Source organism: Mauremys mutica, chromosome 2, assembly GCF_020497125.1.
Source record: "Mauremys mutica isolate MM-2020 ecotype Southern chromosome 2, ASM2049712v1, whole genome shotgun sequence".
NCBI classification, from domain to species: Eukaryota; Metazoa; Chordata; order Testudines; family Geoemydidae; genus Mauremys; species Mauremys mutica.
This window is the reverse complement of record NC_059073.1, coordinates 94590594-94600587: the sequence shown is the minus strand read 5'-3', so window position 1 is coordinate 94600587 and position 9994 is coordinate 94590594.

Sequence of the window (9994 nt, the reverse complement as noted above, 5' to 3'; positions counted from 1 at the left end):
CTGGACTGAGCAGTTATTGTGCTGCTGCAAGGCTCAAATAGACATAGGCAACGAATTATATGGGCCCATGGTGCCCATGCTCCATCAATATTCATGAAGGTGGGCCCAGCTCCACCAATGTTTGGGCCGCAGGCCCCGTGCGTTGGGCCGCCCTGCACCATGGGTCAGCACCGTGGGGCACTGTCACCTCGGGGGCAGCTCCCCCCGTCCCTGGAGTCACTGCGTGCTGCGGAGAGGCCCCAGCACTGACCCGGCTCCCCATACAGTGGGGGCTGCAGGGGCAGCACCAGAGCTGCCTGTCCATGCCTCCACAGCAGGGAGGGGGAGGGAGCCGCAGGCAGAGAGATCCCCAGGAGTCTGTCACTGTCAGACAGAGACACACAGACACAGCTGGAGGGTTGTGGGGACAGACAGATGGAGCCATGGGCGAGGGAAAGGAGCAGCGATGGGCACCCTGGGGCTGGCATAAAATACACAGGACAGAGGGGGCTTCCTGAGGGGCTATAGCAACACCCTCTGCAGAGCAGACCCAGGCTGCGGCTGGCTCCATCCATCATTCCCTCCCACCCCACAGAGACTCACACAACCCTCTGCCCCCCTCGAGAGATCCCCAGCGGCCCCGTCACCCCTCTCCAGAGAGCCCCCTTTTTGTGCCAAATAACTCCCCTCCCCCACTGCCTCCCCTGCTCCAGAGCTTCCTACAATATCCCCCTTTGCCTCCCCCCCTCCCTCGCAGATTGGCAGAGACCCTGGGGATTTTTCACCTGCCTTTGCAGCATGGGACATGGGTCACTTGCAGGTTGAAACGAGAGTAAATGATGGATTCTCTGGAACTTGAAGTGTTTAAATCATGATCTGAGGACTTCAGTAACTCAGCCAGTGGTTAGGCATCTATTACAGAATTGGGTGATTGAGGTTCTCTGGTCTGCAATGTGCAGGAGGTCAAACTAGATGATCATGATGGTCCCTTCTGGCCTTAAAGTCCATGAGTCTATCAATCCCCAGGTAAGCCTCAATCTATAGCCACAATCCAGCAACGAGTGTGGCTGATAGAGTCTATTTCATGATAGTCATTGCCCACAAAGCTCCCAGCTGAAGGAGACATGAGGACTCTCTGATTGGCTCAGGCTCACTATTTAAGCCAGAAGAAGGCACAGGAAGTTTTCTAAGCACCTAGGTGAGTCTCTGGGTTGCTGTTACACTGGACTCAACCTTCTTCCAGATCCCTGCTTCTATGCCTCCACAGCACTGGGAGGGGGAGCCACAGGTGAGCAAGCCCTGGTCATCATCATCACAGACACCTCAATTCTCTGGATATTTTAATTTCACCGAGGCAAGTAATTCAATCTACTCTTCCTTTCCAGACAGTTTGTGGCTTTTCTTGTAAGAAAACTTACAATTTTTTTTGCAAAGAAGTCCATTTATAGTTTTTTCACTTGAGAAGTACATTTTCTGGTTGTTTATAAGCTCATTTATTTTGTTAACTTGGTTTCATAGGCAATTTTAAAAGTCACTTGAATTGTACCTGTTTTTTTCCATTGGTCCAAAAACACATGGAAGATGTGCAGATTTTTATTTCTGTGGGCCAAACCACCCTGTGTAGAAATGTAAATGTGGGAGCTAGAAAAGCTCTGCAAGGGAAATTGTCCTGAAGCCATTCATTCTTCTGGGCATTCCATTCTATTGTTCCCTCCTATAGTAGTGATCAGTGTGTTTCCACCCACAGGGGAGAGGCAGAAGACTGGGTCAACCCTGCAGTGACTCTGCCTCTCCCCTTGTTCTCTGTCTCCTCCCTCCCTCTGTCAGCCCCTTTGGTCTCCCTATGATTGCCCCTACCATTACTCCATCTGGGTCTTCTTTCTCTGGAGCTTCTCATGAAGTAAAGTCTGTCATTACAGGTTCTTATATCTGTCATGTATTTAATTTTGATGTATTTATTAAATGTTAATTAATGCACTATGGGAGTCCTCCTTCAGCCCTCTATATAAATTGATCCCCTTCTTTCCATATGTTTTGCCCATAGGGTTTTCTGCAGCCCTGGGGCAGCCAGCAATAACCCCTGTGCCTTTTCAATAGGGTGAGGGAAAGGGACCACGGGTTCCCTATTTATGTGATTTGCAAGAAGTGTTATCATTACTCAAGGTACCAAATGTGTTTAAATGATATAAGTGTCTTGTATAATCCCAACGCAAGCTCATTTTCATTTCTCATGTAATAATCCATATCCAGTATACACACATTTTTCATTAATTATATGAGTTATTATTATTGTTATCATTATTAGCCAGGCTACTGGCTTTTTTTTTCAGTTTGACAAAATGTGTGCTATTTTATGGGTTGAATGATTGAATGACATAATACCCCCCTGTATTCAATGTCTGCCACTAAGTCTGGTAATTTTGTCAAGTGTTCGTCGCACAACATGGTGATGCCTACCCCTGCCTCGTGCTTCAGGGGGTCACGGGGTCCAGGGTGGCCTGGGGAGTTAGCGGGGGGCCTGGCACTGGCAGCAGTGAGTGACCTGGCCCCAGCCCACTCTGCTCCATCTCGCCGGCTCCCAGCATTGCTCAGGGGCAGGGGCTTCAGGGAAGAGGTGGAGTGGGCAGGGGAAGAGGCAGGGCAGAGCGGGGTTGCTTGCTGCTGTTAGTGCCAGGCACCCCACTAACCCCTCAGGCCACCCTGGACCCCACGTCCCCCTGAAGCGTGGGGCCCCCCAAAGCGCGGGGCCCAGGGTGGTTGCCCTGGTCCGTCCTATGGATGGGACGGATCCACTTGGGCACCACCCAAAATAATACGAACTTGCCACCCATGCAAGTAGACTGCTGTCTGCTAGCTATCCTGCCCAGTCAGGAAGCACAGCCATTTGGAGAAGGCTCATTGGGCCCAACTGAACTTGCTGGGTTGCCTAGTGACCAGGATGGGAACCAGCTGAGTGCCTTAGAGGAATATTAATGAGTATGGTCTAGAAAGGTCCATGATGCCAGGATCTTTAGAAACTCTGGACTCTTTTCTGCAATGTGAAATAAAACTGTTGCTCCTGTGGTCTCTATGGACATTGATGGTGTTGCCATTCTTCCACTCATTCTGGGAGACCCAGCTTATCCTCTGCTTCCGTGGCTTATGCAGCCTTTTAATGGACAATTGCGTGGGAGAAAGGAACAGTTTAACTATACCCTGATTAGTTGCTATATAACAGTGGCATTTAGGAGAGCAAAACTTAGATGGAGGAGCCAGATGTTGAGGCTGGAGGCTGATGAGAAATATGCACGTTTTAAGGTAGCTGTTTGCTGTACAAACTTTGTGAGAGCAAGGAGAGCCTTGCAGATAGATGGGAGGAGGAGGAGGAGGATGCCAGACTTGCTGTGTGTTTTGAACAGCCAGAGAAGATACCTCTACAAAGTGCTGCAACTACTCAGGGACACAGAATTAGAGAGGTACTATGCTCCTACTGTAAGGGTAAGAGTCACTTGCAAAAAAAGTGCATGCTTTTGTATAAGGCTTCAGTCAGGATTACTGAACATATATTAATGTGTATGTGCAGTGCTGCAAAACTTTTATCATGTGGGGATTCTTGTATAATTTATGTGGAGACTTTATCATAGTTCTTGTTAAACTATTTATTATAGTGTATGTGAAGGTGCAGCAAAGGTGGGCACTTTCACTACTTGGTTAATGAATTAGTGCTTGGAGGAGGGCATTTTCATTAATTGTTCTAGACGTGGAACCATGACTGCAAAGACATTTTCAATGAATTTGTAATAAACAATAATAAATATAACAATTTCAACTTTGTGAGCAGTTAAAAAAAATTGTTATACACACACAACAATGTGCAGACTTAGAAACCCATTAAAAACCAGGAGTTATAAGATGGAGCAAGTTTGTGCTTTTAAGATCACAAATGTGTACATAGAACATGTTCAAAACTGTTCTCTGCAACTCAGGGGAGGGACTTAAGGGGAGCTCCCATTTTCTTTGTTAGTTACAAAAGGACCTGTTTTGGGGAGTTGTTGCAGTGAATGGTATATCCCAGAATACAGTAGCCTCAGAAGTAGAGGGCTTCAAGGGGTATGTGGGGCGTGGCACTGTCCTTCACCAGAGAGCCACTATGTTCTCCAGGAAGGCTATTATCCCTAGCAGCTGAGCGTGAGAGGAGCTAGTCATTTCCCTGTCTTTTTCTCTCTCCACTTTGTCAAGCTTCAGGAACCCTTCCTTCCCTTCTCCATCTTTTAATCCTTCTTTTTGGCTGTGCATAAGAGTTCCTTGCACATGTCATCTCATGAGCTCCTTTTCTTCCTACATAGAGTGGACAGATGGTCACTCAGTGATAACACCCCCATCCATGGTCACCACAACATCTCAGTTGCTGCGGGGTGGGGAGAACAACTAGTTATAGTCAAAATTCAAGTTTCCATGCCTATTGATAGAATGTTGCTTTTTCCCTCAGTTTTAGCATTCCATTCCCATAGGCTCGTCCCAGGGTTGGGTGAAGTTGGAGTTGATAAGATGTTTTCACAATCTTCCCCATTTGTGGAGGACCCCTGGGGTGGGCTGTAAGGGACGTGGCCAGGGGGTAGTTGTTCTGCCAACTTGGGAGAAGCGGTAATAAATGCAAAGTGGGATGTGGAGGACTACCTAAAGATGGTGAAGCAGAGCAAGCTAGTAATTGCATGTGCACTTCTGCGGGCTATTTGTGAAGTGGGGGTTGGCAATTAAGGCCTGGTCTCGATTATGTACTGGTACTGAAATAGTTATACTAGTACAACCCCTTGTGTGGCCCTAATTATATGAGTATAGAGGTGCCTTATGTTAGCATAGTTAGTTCCCGTTCCCATCTAGGAATAAGAATATACTGATATAAGCATCTTAATATCGCTGTAACCGTGTCCATCTCAGAAGGGTTGTTCCATTTTAACTATACCAGCGTTATTAAAGCAGTACCATTTCTGTGTGTAAACAGCTCTAGTTGAAGTCATGTTTTTTGAAGACATTCACTACCTCTGAAGGAGGTAGTCCTATTCATTCTATTTATATCCACTCATTCCCTATCTGAAGAAAAGCCAGGGTGAATGTGTCCGTAGGATGTTTGCTGTCCTTAACACTCTGTTCCTTTATTTTTCAGATAACTCCTGCTCTTTCCTGAAATCAATCATTGTTTTTAAGTGCAGAGGACTTTTCTTGGTGCTTTTCCTATCCATAAAAGCTGGACTTGAGTTGCTGTTTTAAAAAGAAATAGCTAATAGCACTTTCAACAAAAGTGCCTTTTGATTACATCCACAGTCATGTGAATTAACTTCAAAGGGGGTATTGGCAGTTTTTCCCACACTATAAACCCTTTTCAACAATTTTGAAATGGCTTTTAAAAGAAAAATCTCAGGCTGTATTTGTTTTTGTTTGATTTTTTTTTACTTGGAAAAATAATACCTAGTAGTTAAAACAAACTTCGGTATTTTCTAACCTTTGCCATTTAGGACCAAGTGCACTCATGTTGCTCAATAATATTTTAAGATAAAAGTCAGGGCAATATCAGTCTTCTAATAACTCTGGGTTGTCAGAGCACAGATCTCATCATGATATGCTGTTCTGACTAAAGAGAGAGCCTCACACACTTGCTAGTATAGGATGCTGAGGTGGGCAAACAGTGCAGACCAGAAACCCAGTGCCAGACTTTGGTGTGGGTTACCACAGGCACAGTTGGAGAAAGAAGGGAAGAAAAGCTAATAATTGAATGTTTTCCTTCCCATTAACCTTCTTTTCTACTTCTCCATCATAGAGCAACTCTTGCCTCCTGTCTTGCTCATTTGGCAATTGTTCACTTAGGGCTAGAATGTGGAGGTACCATAAGTAAGGCTAAGATTTTATCATGGTTATTTTGAGTAAAAGTCATGGGCAATAAACAAAAATTCACAGAGCCCGTGACCTGTCTGTGACTAGATAACCTGGGGGCAGGGCTAGGTAGAGGGGAAGAATGGAGACCCATGGGGGTGAGAGGGGCTGACAGGCCAAGCCCCCTGCCAGAAGCCACAGCAGGGGATGCAGCCATGGGGGGCATTCAGCCCCCACTCTAGAGCTGGCTGCAGCTGTGGGACAGGGGTACGAGGTCCTGGCTGCAGCTGCCACCAAGCCTCAGCTGTGGGGGAGGGCACACGGTCCTGGGAAGCCTTGACGGGGGTCTTTAGCTCCTCCAGTTCAGTCACTCTCATCTCCAAAGCCCATACATGGTCTCTGAGGGCCAGGAGCTCCTGGCACCAAATGCACACATACGCCACCTGCCCATCGGGCAGGTAATCATACATGTTGCATTGGATGCAATAAACAGGATAGCCCCCACTCTGTCGCTGGACTTCTGCCTGCATTCACTTTTTACTCCTGCAGCTCACTCCTTTGTTGATGCTTTGTTATTATCGGGGGATATTTTTGGCTTTAAGTTTAAAGAATGTTAAGTGTATCCAGTCCTCCTGCACACTCCCCTTCTGAACTCCCTCGCAAAACTCCCCAGTTAGCCACTCCTGTTCGCTGCTCTTTATCATGAAAGTGCAACTTACAAATGTAGATTTTTCATTACATAACTGCACTCAAAAACAAAACAATGTAAAACTTTAGAGCCCCGTTAAAAAAATAAGTGTTAATTAAATTTGTGACTGAACTCCTTGTGGGAGAATTGTATATCTCCTGCTCTGTGGTTTTACCCGCATTCTGCCATATATTTCATGTTATGGTAGTCTTGGATGATGACTCAGCACATTTTGTTCAATTTAAGAAAACTTTCACTGCAGAGTTGACAAAATGCAAAGGTACCAATGTGAGATCTCCAAAGCCACAGCACTCAACCCAAGGTGTAAGAATCTGAAGTGCCTTCCAAAATCAGAGGGACAAGGTGTGAAACATATTGTCAAAAATCTTAAAAGAGCAACACTACAATGCAGAAACTACAGAACCCAAACCGCCAAAAAAAAAAATCAACCTTCTGATGGTGGCATCTGACTCAGATGATGAAAATGAACGTCCGTCAATCTGCACCGCTTTGGATATTTATCAAGCAGAACCCGTCATCACCATGGAAGCATGTCCTCTGGAATGATGGTCGAAGCATAAAGGGGTATATAATTGTTTAGCATATCTGGCATGTAAATACCTTGCAAGTCTGGCTACAACAGTGCCATGTTCTCACTTTAAGGTGACACTGTAAATAAGAAGCGGGCAGCATTATCTCCCATAAATGTAAACAAACTTGTTTGTTTTAGTAATTGGCTGAACAAGAAGTGGGACTGAGTGGACTTGTAGGCTTGGAAGTTATACCTTGTTTTATTTTTTTAGTGCAGTTATGTTAAAAAAAACAAACTCTACATTTGAAAGTTGCACTTTCACAATACAGAGATTGCACCACAGTACTTGTGAGGTGAATTGAAAAATATTGTTTATCTTTTTTACTGTGCAAATATTTGTAATATAATAATAAAATAATGTGAGCACTGTATACTTTGTGTTCTATGTTGTAATTGAAATCAATATATTTGAAAATTTAGAAAACATCCAAAAATGTTTCAATAAATAGTATTCTAATATTAACAGCGCAATTAGGCACGATTATGTTTTTAATCTTCCAATTTTTTTAATCTTTCAAGAGCCCTAATTTGTACTGTCCAGGAGAGAGCTGGGAAGTACAGGACATATGTTTCTGAGGGAAAATCTAGCACTGGGAGTATGTTGTGGTCACCCTGTGATAGTCTCTAAGGCTGGTAAGGGCCAAGGTCTGGCTGGCTGACTGCAGCAAACACAGAAATAGTTGGGAGTGACTTACATGCTTTGAAGCTGTTTCTGGGCAATCCAGGTTGGAGGCTACAGCAGCAAGGCATTTAAAAAAGCACCCTAGGTTACAGGGCAGAGGTAACACAGCTACTCATTGGTATGGATTGTACCCTGGTATGTCACACACATCCACAATTTTTCAGGTCAGTAATATTTTATTGGCAAGACAAAAGCTATACAACTGTTGCCAACATGTTAGAGGCTGAACCCTCAGGTCTCTGACAGGTACAATTGCTCACCATTGGTCTGCATGTGTGTCTGAGGCTTTAGCCCTTGTGCCTATCCATGAACACACGGACAGTAGAGCTGGCTGGGTAGAAAGCTGGAGACACAGGCTGGGGTGGGCTCTGTGGGAAAGAGACACGTCTCCTTTCAGTTGGGGGAGGAACAGAAAGTAGAGGAAAAGCCAGGTGAGATGCATCCTGCTATCACTGGCTCCTTCCTCCAATTCACAGCAACATCACCCCCAAAGAAGGCAGATGGTTTCTAATCACTCCTTCTTCCATTAGCTGCTTGGAATCTAGCACCCGGCAGCCACCCCATGCCAGAGCTATAGGACAAGCAGACAGGTATTTTCCTTTAATTGTTACAGTGTCTCAGCGTGGCTGCTTCTGCCTCTGACGTTATCAGTAGAGCAACTCTGTCCCCTCCTGTCAATCAAGAAATAGAAAATGTCAAACTTAATCTAAAAGATAAATGGGAGGGGTTTTGTTTTTGTTTAATTGTATTTTTAAAGTACTTTCAAAATTTTAATGAGCCCCACAGTTTGAGACATACATATCGCTTTTGAATACATTCATTTTAAAATGCTGGTTTAACAGCACATCAAGTTCAATTATTTTTGGCAGAGAAGGCACAGCCACAAACCGTCAGTACTCAGAACTACTGATTGGTTTCAAGGAAAATATCGGGAGTTCTCCGAAAAGCAGCAGAGCAGTATGCTAATGAAGATATCAGGCACTAGCCTTTCGCAAGACCTCTGCATCTAAAATGTTAAGTGCATGGTTATGAATTTACTTAGGAATTTAGCCACTAGTAGAGGAAAACAATGTTCTCTGTAACAGGGATGGTGGAGCCTTTCCAAAAATAGGGGGGCCAAGGGCCTCCCACTCCCTCTGTGGCCCTGCTCCTCCACCCAAGGCCCCACCCCCAGCCAGCCCCTGGCCTGAGTCCCCACTCTCCAGACCCGCTGCCCAAGGCAGGTGGAGGGTCTGTGGCTCCCCACAGTTGCCCGGGAAGCTCTTACCATGGCCGGGCTGCAGCTCTGGGGCCCTGCACGGGCAGGGTCACAGGCTGGGGGCTGCTCTCACAGGCCCCCACCTTGGGCAGGTGGAGGGTCTGTGGCTCCCCACAGCTGCCTGGGCTCCCCGGCCAGGGTCCAGCTGCTGTCCCAGCTGGGGGGCAGGGCCTTGGGGAGGAGAGGATGGGGCAGAGCCCAGGGCAAAAAATGGAAGGGGCAGGCCCATCCACCCTGGCCCCTCCTATTCTGGAACCCCTGCTCTGTAATATGACACTTTTAAGTACAATTGAGGCCATTCTAAAGGTTTCATTGTCCAGATGCAAGTGGCTCATGACTGAAGCTGAATGTCCCATCAAAACACTGAAGGCTTTTACATACTGACAATCCCATGACTTCCAATGGTTTTATTTTTCAATGTTTTAGCAATATCTTCTGAAATTTCACATTCTCCTTACTCCCTATTCTTCCCCCATCCTAAAGGTATCACAGTGATGCTTCCTCTTGTTGGCTTACATTAATTGATAGCACTATCTCCATTGGCCATAGAGAGTCTCTTAAGACCCTAACACTGTGTCAAGGCCTGATCCTGCTGCTTCTAGAGTATTCTCGAGGCTGCTGCTACTCTGAAAAGAAAATCTGTACTGAAATATGCAGGACCAGGTGTTGCACTGACATTGTAGAGACATTGTAAATATTTTAATTATTTAAAATTAAAAGCAAAGATATTTTCCCTTATGGTTTTATTTTTATTGGATATATGTATCTGAGGAGAACAACTATGGCTTATTTTTGTTTCTCTTTGTAATAATTCTGTTTCAACAGTTTTCCAAGTGCAAAATTAAAAGAAAATTGATCCACCCGTGGCCAAAATTACTATTCCTCCTACAGATTAAGTACTGAATAATTTATTATGTATTTACTGCTACTGTACCCAGTGGGCTAGAT